Here is a 9,766-nt window from a genome sequence, read left to right on the forward strand (position 1 = left end):
AGCTCCAGAAAACTGCTTCAGCTGCTCCAAACTAAGCAGAATTTAAAGGTATAAATGTTTCAGTTTCTTATAAGAAATTATTCAAAATGCAGTGCCGTAAGCTGAAGGACTTGAGGAGTGTTTAATTTTGGCTGCTGAGGAACAGGAGAGCCTACCACAACTCAAAAGCTCAAACCTGACCTCCCTGCTACTCGACAGCTTAAAATGCTGTTTCAGTTCCAGGCAGGTAGCAGGAGATGCATGTTAATGTTTAATTTCCATCCTGTAAGATGTAGGAGTGCCTCCCAGCTCCCGACTCGGCTTTGCATCCCATCTTTTGGCACGCCGGTTTCCGTACAAAGGAAGGGGGTTGCAGCAAGCTCTGAAAATATCCCTGGATCTGAACAATTATGAAAGGAAGGTGTGTTACAGAATACACTTGCCCTGCCCAGCCAAAGAGACCAAGTTCAGATAGTTTCACAAGCTGTAAAGTCCCGAATCCTGCCAACATTAGCACATAATCTTCACTTTACGTTTGTAAGTGGTCCCTTCGCTTTTGAAGAGGAGGAGTTAAGAAGAGAGGCTTCTTTTGTACGATTGGTTTTCAGCTGGATTTTTTTTTTTCCATCTCAATTAGTCTTTTTGGTTAAAAAGAAAACACAGCAAATGTGACTTGTTTAATATTGTAGTCAAGTTTTCCTCCTTTAGGCTTCTGTAAAGAGGTACAAAAATGATTTCAGAGCTGTTTACACAGGGCTAAATAATAACTGGCCGCTTAGAGAGGGGCTAGATAAGTATCTGAAGGGTAATGCTTTATGTAGGCTTTGGATTCAGCCTGATGCTTGTGCCCACCCAGAAGGCTCAATAAAACCTTTTTTTTTTTTTTTTTTTCTTTACCGTTGTTCTACTTAGAGGAGGCTTCCTGAATTCAGCTCTATAAACTTTTAATGAGTGACCTATTTGCAAAACTCCTTTCCGGATTGGCAAACAGCGTTGATATGGAGCTCCTGATGCTTTCTGCACCGTAACCCCCCCCTTTCCTCTGTGTCCCCTTGAGCTGGAACGTGACCAAGGCAGAAATAGCTTGAACTGAAGTCGACAGCAGCGAAATACAGCGCTGACAACAGCTGGACACAGCATTTCTGCACCTTGCTGTATCAACATCAGAAAAAAATAGGCACCTTGTGTTGAAACTGGTGTTGTGTACTGTCTGCCCCAGCCGATGAGAGACTTTTCAGCCCTAAAGTAAATAGCTCCTGCTAAATGCTGAGGCCTGTGCTATTGTTGACATAGTGATAAAACAGCATTTGTGGCATACAGTGTGCTTTCTTTCACTGCTTTTGAAAGGTGTAATAAGTCCTAGCACCTAAAAAGAAATGGGGTTGGATCTGGCATGTCGTGCTTTAAAAGAAACGATCCTGATGTCTGTCTGGATAGAGTATAAGGTTCATTTCTGCTTCCTTCTCCTCACCTGACAGTCTGAGAGTTTTTTTTTTTTCTTCCAAACATAGGAAACATTGGATTAATTTCTTCATTCAAAGAAAAGACCATTTCTTGAAAAAATATTTATCACATGTTGATATTCTTTAATCTTAATGTATTCCCTAAAAAGGGTGTAAGAATTAGAACTGGGGGAAAAATATCCCCAAACCTGAAATGATCACAATAATTAAGAAAAAGCAGTTGGAAAAAGGTAAAGTTGCAATGTTATACATTGTCTGAAACCCAGGTGACTTCACACTGTGCAAGATGGTATGGCAAGAGAAGTTTCTAATGAATAATCCAGTTCATCATATGATAGCCCATTAATGCTGACAACCAGAAATATTGCTCAAGTCTGTGCAGTCAGGTGTTTTTTTTTTTATGAAACTATTCAGTAGTTAACTCCTATGGAGAACTGTGGTCAGAATTTGTCCCTAAGACAGATAGCTAAGGATTTTAAAAGAAAACATCACCAGTAAACTTCCATTATGTAACTTTTCCTTTAACAGAAAGGAGCTCATAGACTTTACTGGTGACAGCTTAATTCCCCATCTCTGACAGACTTAAAAGATATTCATAGCAAAATATATACATTATGTATGTTGTAAGGAGACAGGATACATAAGAGAATAAGCAAGCATCCATTACCATCTGGTTTCACCTGAGACATGTGGGTTTCACATCTTGGACTTTGTTCCATTTTAATTACGTATAGGCTTTGTGAGAGACCAGATGCACATGCTGATTGCAAGCAGAGTCCATCTTTCATGTATAAGGTACCTAAAAACACAGTTCAGTGCAGTACGTAGGGAAAAGGACAAAAACATGAAATAAAAATGTCCATTTCAAGTCCTCAGCATCACTCTGCGTTTCAGTGGTTTTCCAGTTAGCTGCCCTGTAGGCCCATTTGCAACTCAGCAAAAATTGCTGTTATAATTTTCTTCCCAATATTAGGCCAGCTATTTTTCTACAGCAATTACAAAGCGTACAAGACTAATGTCCATTTGAACAAGTGGCCTTGAAATGCCAAATTTTGATTACAATGCAGTTTAAGGTTTGTGTAAATGTCTTCAGCCTGAAACCTGAGTTCAAATATTGGTTAATTCAGCATGTTGGAAAGAGCTTGAGAGTTTGTTTGTGTGCATCTCAAAACCACTGCATAGTTTGGCATGGGAAGGGAATAGCAGAGAATTTGCAGGTCAAGAATGAGGTCAGCTGGCAAAATGGTGAGGAAGCTTGCACAATACCTGCCCACAGTTGGTTTGGCTCTAGCTGATATGAATGTCCCTTGCTGTCATGAGCCCTGGAGTCGTTGACAAATGAAACAATTTTAAGGAAAAACCCAGTGAGTTGTAGTCATTTGTATAAAACTGTAAAAAGGAATCAAGCTTATTAATGAAATGGGATTTATCAATGGAAATGGGAATCTGGATTTGGGGGAAAGGAGATTGATGGGAGATGTTTTCTGGGGGAAGGGAGAAGAGGAGTCCCTTCTGCACAGTGAGATTCATTCATCTGGAACGTCCCCACCAGGTGTTTTGGTGAAGTTCTGTGTAGGAATGTGTAGTCATAAAAAATGGAGATTCAGTGAACAAACCAGCAGGCAGAGATAGATTTATGTCCTTGGCAATTCGGGCCGTTCTCCATATGTTGTTAACATTAGATGGTGAGAGAAATTAACTGTATCATATGCTGTTGCACAGCCTGTATTTTGAGCCTCTCCTGTTTAAAAACAGCTTAAAACAAATGGAAAAGATAAAACAAGTATTTCCCTCAAGTGAGAACAGATGGCAATGTTTTCAGGCTCTGGAAGTCAGAGGGAGGCTTTTTCATGACCAGGAGGCAGAGGAGGTGGGATGAGTTCTCCTCAGGGCACCGGGTGACCTCTTTCTGCAGCAGGAATGTCTAAAACCTCCAGCAACATGCTTTTTGTCACAATAATGTGTTCTTCATAACCAGCTACCCTCCCTTTGCTTTACTGTGGCTTACAGATGAAAATATGGGTATAAAGTTCATTGACAGACACAGTCATTACTCTTGCTGATGGTTTCTTAGACTTCATTTTCCAGTTGTCCCTCTGCAAGACTTTTGGGTCCTTTAATGTGGCACGGTCGAGCATCTCAGTTTTCTTCCTCTCGTATATATCAGGAAATGTGGGAGTTTATTATTGATTTTTGCAGTGCCTGAATTGCTCTCAGGCAGTCTATTTGGCCAGCCGGTACCTCCGGCCATTCCTGGACCGCGGTGCCAAGAAGCAAAGGAGCTGTGCCTGGCTTTGGGTGAGAGACCAGACGTTAGCAGGACCCAGAGATAACCTGCCACCTGCATCCAAGGGCCTGGGAATGAGGCAGGGAGGGTTCTTTTGAAAGCAATTAGCTCAATAACTCTGTACTTCAGCCCTATGTATAATTAATTTGTTAAATACGTGGGCTGACTTGAGTTCCTTAAAAGCTGTAGTTGCAATTTTGTTTAATGATGTGAATTTAAAAAGGCTCTGAAACACAAGCAAATGGAAAAAGAAAACAAACAAACAAAAAAACACACAGAGACACACACAAACCCAATTCCCATTGTCCAGCAATTTTGTCACTAGAGCACCTGTCTGAGGAGGCTTCAATCCTCGTTTCACCGTCAGGCAATTTAAACCATGACACTTACCTCCCAAAGGGGTGCCCCAAGTAGCAGGCTGACTGGGGGCTATTTTCACAATCCCGCAATCCCTGATGATGATGTTTTCCTTCTTCAATAAAAACGACTGGCTTACTGAAATAATATCATGAATGAATTATTCACTGGTTTGCTTTACCTCCCAGTAGAGTGCCCTAACTGATAGGCCTTAAAGTCATTTCCCTCTCTCTTTGTTCAATGTATATTTAAGTAATTACCCTATACAAAGGGGTGGAACAGCTCCAGGAGGAGAGCTTGGCAGAGCATGGCTGCTTTGTCATGGTGAGCAGGATCCTCTTCCCAGAGACGGCTGCTGTGGCTTTCAAATCCCCAGTGGGGAAAGCAAGAGGTTGAACCAGAATCTCCCCAATCCTGCACGTGGGCTGTTAAATAAGAGCGGTGCTGCCTTCATTTTGCAAACAGTGTCTAAGCACAGCCGTTGAACCATTAGAGAAGAGATTCTGCTTGACCTGGAACAGATTGTTTTGTTTTATTTGAATGTCAATGAGAACCCCTCTCTTCAAGCCACAGAGAAATGTCTTTTGAATTTTTCAGTGGTTTAATTCCAAGGCTTAAGTAAAACAAACAACAAAAATGAATTTGTTCACACATCTATAACTACCTGGGCCTTGCAGAGAAAAGACAGAGAGGGAAATGCAGCTGCAGGTTGATCCCTGCAGGGCAAAGAGAGGGTTTCTCGACATTTCATTTTCCATCTGCCACAAGATGATGAATTTAACTGCATCTGGAAAATAGTCATGGCTATAGGATCGCAGTTCAGCTACAACCTTCTGTGTAGTTCATAGCGCTCGGCAGCCTGGTGATTTGATGGGTTGCACTGCCTTACACTTAGTAAACATTTTGAAAGCTAACACTGCAGCTCCAACTGCTAGACTTTATTTTTCAGTGTAACCTGAGATTGGAGAGCATATTTTGAAGGGTGAAACGTGGGTATTCATAAAACACAGAGCGAAGGCTGCCATCGTTTTTTCATGCCTGTATTTCTAATCGCTGAAAGTCTGGTAGCTACCAAAGCACTTTACAGCCTCTGCAAATGAGAACAACTGAAATACTAGGCCAGCCAAATGCTGTGATATGACTACAAATAAACTACAATGTCTGGACAAATCTAGGGTGGATTATCTGTCTAATCAAAATTTGTAAAGTGTATTCATCAGTACAGAATCTGAATTTCTCAGCAACAAGTCATCAAATAATTTAACAATTGGCCAGGAAGCTAACTGTTTACACTAAAACAGCTTTCTTTCAAGACTTTGGGTGTGGATAAAGCATAATATTTATTTAAAGTCAGAGATAAAAATTTACCATGCACACACAATCTTGTATGTACATCTCTGATGTAAATATCTTCTTATTCCTACTGCCTCTAACTGCTGCAATTATGTGTTATGCGCTATTTATACAATCAGAAAGATAAAATTAAAAGAGAAAACCCTATACATATTAGAGTGTACAGAAGCACCTGATGCAGGGAATCAGAGTCATTGTGTTCTTACGGATTTCACATTTTTAGCGAAAAAAATGGTTTACAAGCACAAGGGTTTTCATCTCCCCACACAGTGTCTACATGTTACAGTACAGGTGGCACCTAGAGAAGATGAATCAACTTTTTTTTTTTTTTTTTTTTCCCATCTTCATAATAATAGTATTGCAGGGACTTGTGAGCCTTGCCTTTTCTCCTTTGCTGGGTTCAACCGTGTAGTATCTGCGTGCTCTGCAGCCCATGGAAATGTTAACAGCGAGGCGATGGCTGCAGCGAGGAGATGCTTCACAGGCCGGTTCCAGCAAGGCACACGTCTTCCTTACCAAGGGTTTTAAACCTGTTGACTGGGAAAACCCTACTTGCCAGAACAAGATCGTTTTATACACAGCAAGAACAATCTCCTATTGTCTCCAGGGATAAAATGATGCCAATAAAAGATAACAAACCCATGCAAACACAGTGATATATAACTATGTTAACTGCTTCACCACTATATTTAACCATGAGGTAAAAGCCTCTGAGAGACTTTTTTTTTTTCCATCTCACACATCCAAAGGAATCAAACATAGCAATTATATTGAAATGAAAACAAATGTTTCATTCACAGCTCCATAACTGTACAAGAATGAGTGTTGCCATTTTTGGGGGGTTGTTCTTATGTCCTGGCTGAGTGTCTTTATGGCAGGGATGGAAATGCTGAGCCTAAAGAGCCTCATGTGTTATCTTAGGGACCCAAATGAAAGAATTGCATCCTACCTGGGAACATTATCCTACTGTTGTAGTGTTTCTGGAAGGATGGGATCTGTCACTAATGACAAGCTAACATTTTAATTCTCTCTAGCTAGGAAGATGTTCTAAGCCCACATTTTCATGGGAAAGCACCGATTCTTGTTCCTTCTCTCACAGTTGTTCCTCTGCACCTACAGAAACAGTGGCTGCCTTGGTTTCCCTCAGCACTGCACTTGTTTGGTGTAGCCAGCATTTTCTGGGGAGCAGAAGGAGTCTGGGAAAACATTAGCTAGAAACTTGTGGAAGCTGTGTCTGATATTTATTTCCCCTCTCAGCTTAAGGCCCTGACTGTCAGACCTTAAGGTCAGGCTTCCTCTTCCCCTGACTCCTCCTTCTCCTCTGATTTCTACCCTTGGCTACATGGTGTCTTTCCCTAAAAGGTGAGGTGGAGAGTGCTGGCAGCATGCACTCTCCTTTTCTAGATGAGGGGATTGAATGCACCCTCAGTAAGTTTGCAGATGACACCAAGGTAGGTGCATGTGTCTATCTGCTGGAGGGTAGGAAGTCTCTGCAGGAGGATCTGTATAGGCTGGACCGATGGGCTGAGGTCAACTGTATGAAGTTCAACAAGGCCAAATGCCAGGTCCTGCACCTGGGGCGCAATAACCCCAAGCAGAGCTACAGGCTGGGAGATGAGTGGTTGGAAAGCTGCCAGGCGGAGAAGGACCTGGGAGTATTGGTTGATAGTCGGCTGAATATGAGGCAGCAGTGTGCTCAGGTGGCCAAGAAGGCCAACAGCATCCTGGCTTGCATAAGAAACAGTGTGGCCAGCAAGGCTAGGGAGGTGATCGTCCCCCTGTACTCAGCTCTGGTGAGGCCGCACCTCGAGTACTGTGTTCAGTTTTGGGCCCCTCACTACAAGAAGGACATAGAGGTGCTTGAAAGAGTCCAGAGAAGGGTGGCGAAGCTGGTGAGGGGTCTGGAGAACAAGTCTTATGAGAGGCAGCTGAGGGAGCTGGGCTTGTTCAGCCTGGAGAAAAGGAGGCTCAGGGGCGACCTTATCGCTCTTCATAAGTACCTTAAAGGAGGCTGTAGCGAGGTGGGGCTTGGTCTATTCTCCCACGTACCTGATGACAGAACGAGGGAGAATGGGCTAAAGTTGCGCCAGGAGTGTTTTAGGTTGAATATTAGGAAGAACTTCTTTACTGAGAGGGTTGTGAGGCATTGGAATGGGCTGCCCAGGGAAGTGGTGGAGTCACCATCCCTGGAAGTCTTCAAAAGACGTTTAGATGTTGAACTTAGCAATATGATTTAGTGGAGGACTGGTCAGTGTTAGGCCAGAGGTTGGACTCAATGAACTTGAGGTCTCTTCCAACCTAGACAATTCTGTGATTCTGTGATTCTGTGAACATGGGATCTTTATGTAGACCTCTTAGGTGAGAGGAACCTGAAACACCTCTAAGAGATACTGTCCACCAAGGGCATGAGGGACTGCATGTGCCAGAGCAATTTCCAGATGGGACACTGAATGCAGCTACACCTCTTTTAAGAGGAAGAGCATTTAGCTTTCTCAGGCCTATTATATTCCACTCTATGGATAAGGTCTGCAGGATGTGAAGCTGGGACTAGCAGAGCATCTTCTTGTGGCAGATGGATTGAGCCTTGTTGCTGTGCTGGTGCCTTTTCCTGGAGATCACCCTGCCCAAGACTGTGCTCTGGAGATGCCTGAGCTTACCAGGCAGATGCTGATAGACTGCAGGATCTTCAGGCTTAGGCACTGCTGGCCACTAGAAGCTTTCAGGGTCCTTTGGGTAACCACAAGGAGAATTTGGTGTTCTGAGTCTTGCTCTGTCCTTTTGTCTGATTTTCCCTACACAAGTTGCAGATTGATCTGGCAGTTTTTTAAAGAAATCTGCTGCTTTTCCTTTGGTCTCCCATTGCTCTTCCTGTATTGTTCAAGCCCACTTTGTAAGCTGGCTGGAGGAGTGACAGTATCTGACAGCGTTATGTTTGAACAGTCCTCAGCAGTTTGCTGAGGGGTGCCTTACCTTCAGCTGTTCCCTTCCTTGCTTCTCTTTTTATTCCACACTCCCCGACTCCAGCTCCCCTTCACTAAACTGAAACAACATGTTGCCTAAAGGTCAGGTAGACAAACAGTTAACAGCATACCTTGCATATGTGTCTATGTACAATACATGTACAGATATATATGCATATATAGAGAGAGCAATGCAGAATATCTCTGAATGCAGTCTAGCCTCTAGATGCTACTGCACTACCAACAACCAGCCCCTCTTTCATTTTTTTTTCTCTCTCTCTTTTTTTTTTTTTTTTCTTCAAATGTTTAGATATGCTCATTGTGGAGAGCTGGCCCCATTATGGGGCTTGCCCTTTTCCATTGATTACATGGCACCGAAATGTAGAATTGAATGCAAGTCTAGGTTCATGCTGAGAAAACCCTGCTAACCTCAGGGAGAAGGAATTAGTTGGTTTTGGAATTTTAATTTGGTCCCAACTGTATTTCAGCTTTCTTTCAAAAATCTGAAAAGCATAAAAATCGGGAAAACCATGCTACATAGATCCATGTCATTGAGTTAAAATGTTTGTTTGGAATAAATAAAGTGAAGTGCAAACCACTCCAAACAATCTGTTTGCAGATTGTTGTCAAAATTATATACACACATGTATACATTTTCATTTCCTTCCTCCTCAAGATAAATTATCCCTTAAGCTTCTCCTGTGGAACACATGTGTCTCTGGAATTTAAGGAGACTAAAATGTGTGGAAATGCAACATGTGAAATCAGAATTACATCTGGTTATGTACTTTTTGACTCCAGTATGGCTCAGCTTCTTGCTTCCCAACAATGTTTAGATTAAGCCCTTCAAGACGAAAATTGATTCTCTTTGTGTCTCTGAATTTTCAGTCATGAGAATTAAAAACAACAACAACAACAACAAAAAGGCAAGAAGGAGACTTTTTTTTTTCTTTTCTTTTTCCTGGTGTAATCTTTTCCTGTATTGCTCTACATCTTTTCTAATTGGTAAAATCGGCTGTTATGACAGAGGCAACATCATAAATAATAAGCAGCAAGCTGTCCAACTAAGAGCTTCTTTCTCACGCTATTTCCTGCAGAGTCAGATTGTATGGATGCCTGCAAATATCTAAACTTGGGGCAGTATTTGAACATCCCTATTACCTTTATGAGCTTTAGAGCCAGCTCTTTGATTTGTTCTCTCAAGCTCCTTAAAGCTCCTTCTCTGCCAGTTTGGATGATGTGTAGGAGTCTGTGATGAATACGCTCATTATCTAATACAAAGTGGCATAAAACACTCATGCCATGAACTCCGCCACACAGCTATACCCTGCTGCAATTCTCTGATTCATGCTGTACGAGATTAATAG

General features: G+C 42.2%; 1 long non-coding RNA gene across 1 annotated transcript; it reads right to left on the minus strand.

Moving 5' to 3' along the window:
• Nucleotides 1-1,544: 1,544 nt before the first annotated feature.
• On the minus strand, nucleotides 1,545-5,986 carry LOC311433397. The gene is made up of 4 exons (XR_014690737.1): nucleotides 5,821-5,986; nucleotides 4,347-4,598; nucleotides 4,120-4,224; nucleotides 1,545-3,734 (listed from the first exon to the last, which is right to left on the minus strand). It is a non-coding gene; the product is annotated as an uncharacterized lncRNA (long non-coding RNA).
• Nucleotides 5,987-9,766: the final 3,780 nt, after the last annotated feature.

The sequence above is a fragment of the Aythya ferina genome, assembly GCF_964211825.1.
Source record: "Aythya ferina genome assembly, chromosome: 1".
Taxonomy (NCBI): domain Eukaryota; kingdom Metazoa; phylum Chordata; class Aves; order Anseriformes; family Anatidae; genus Aythya; species Aythya ferina.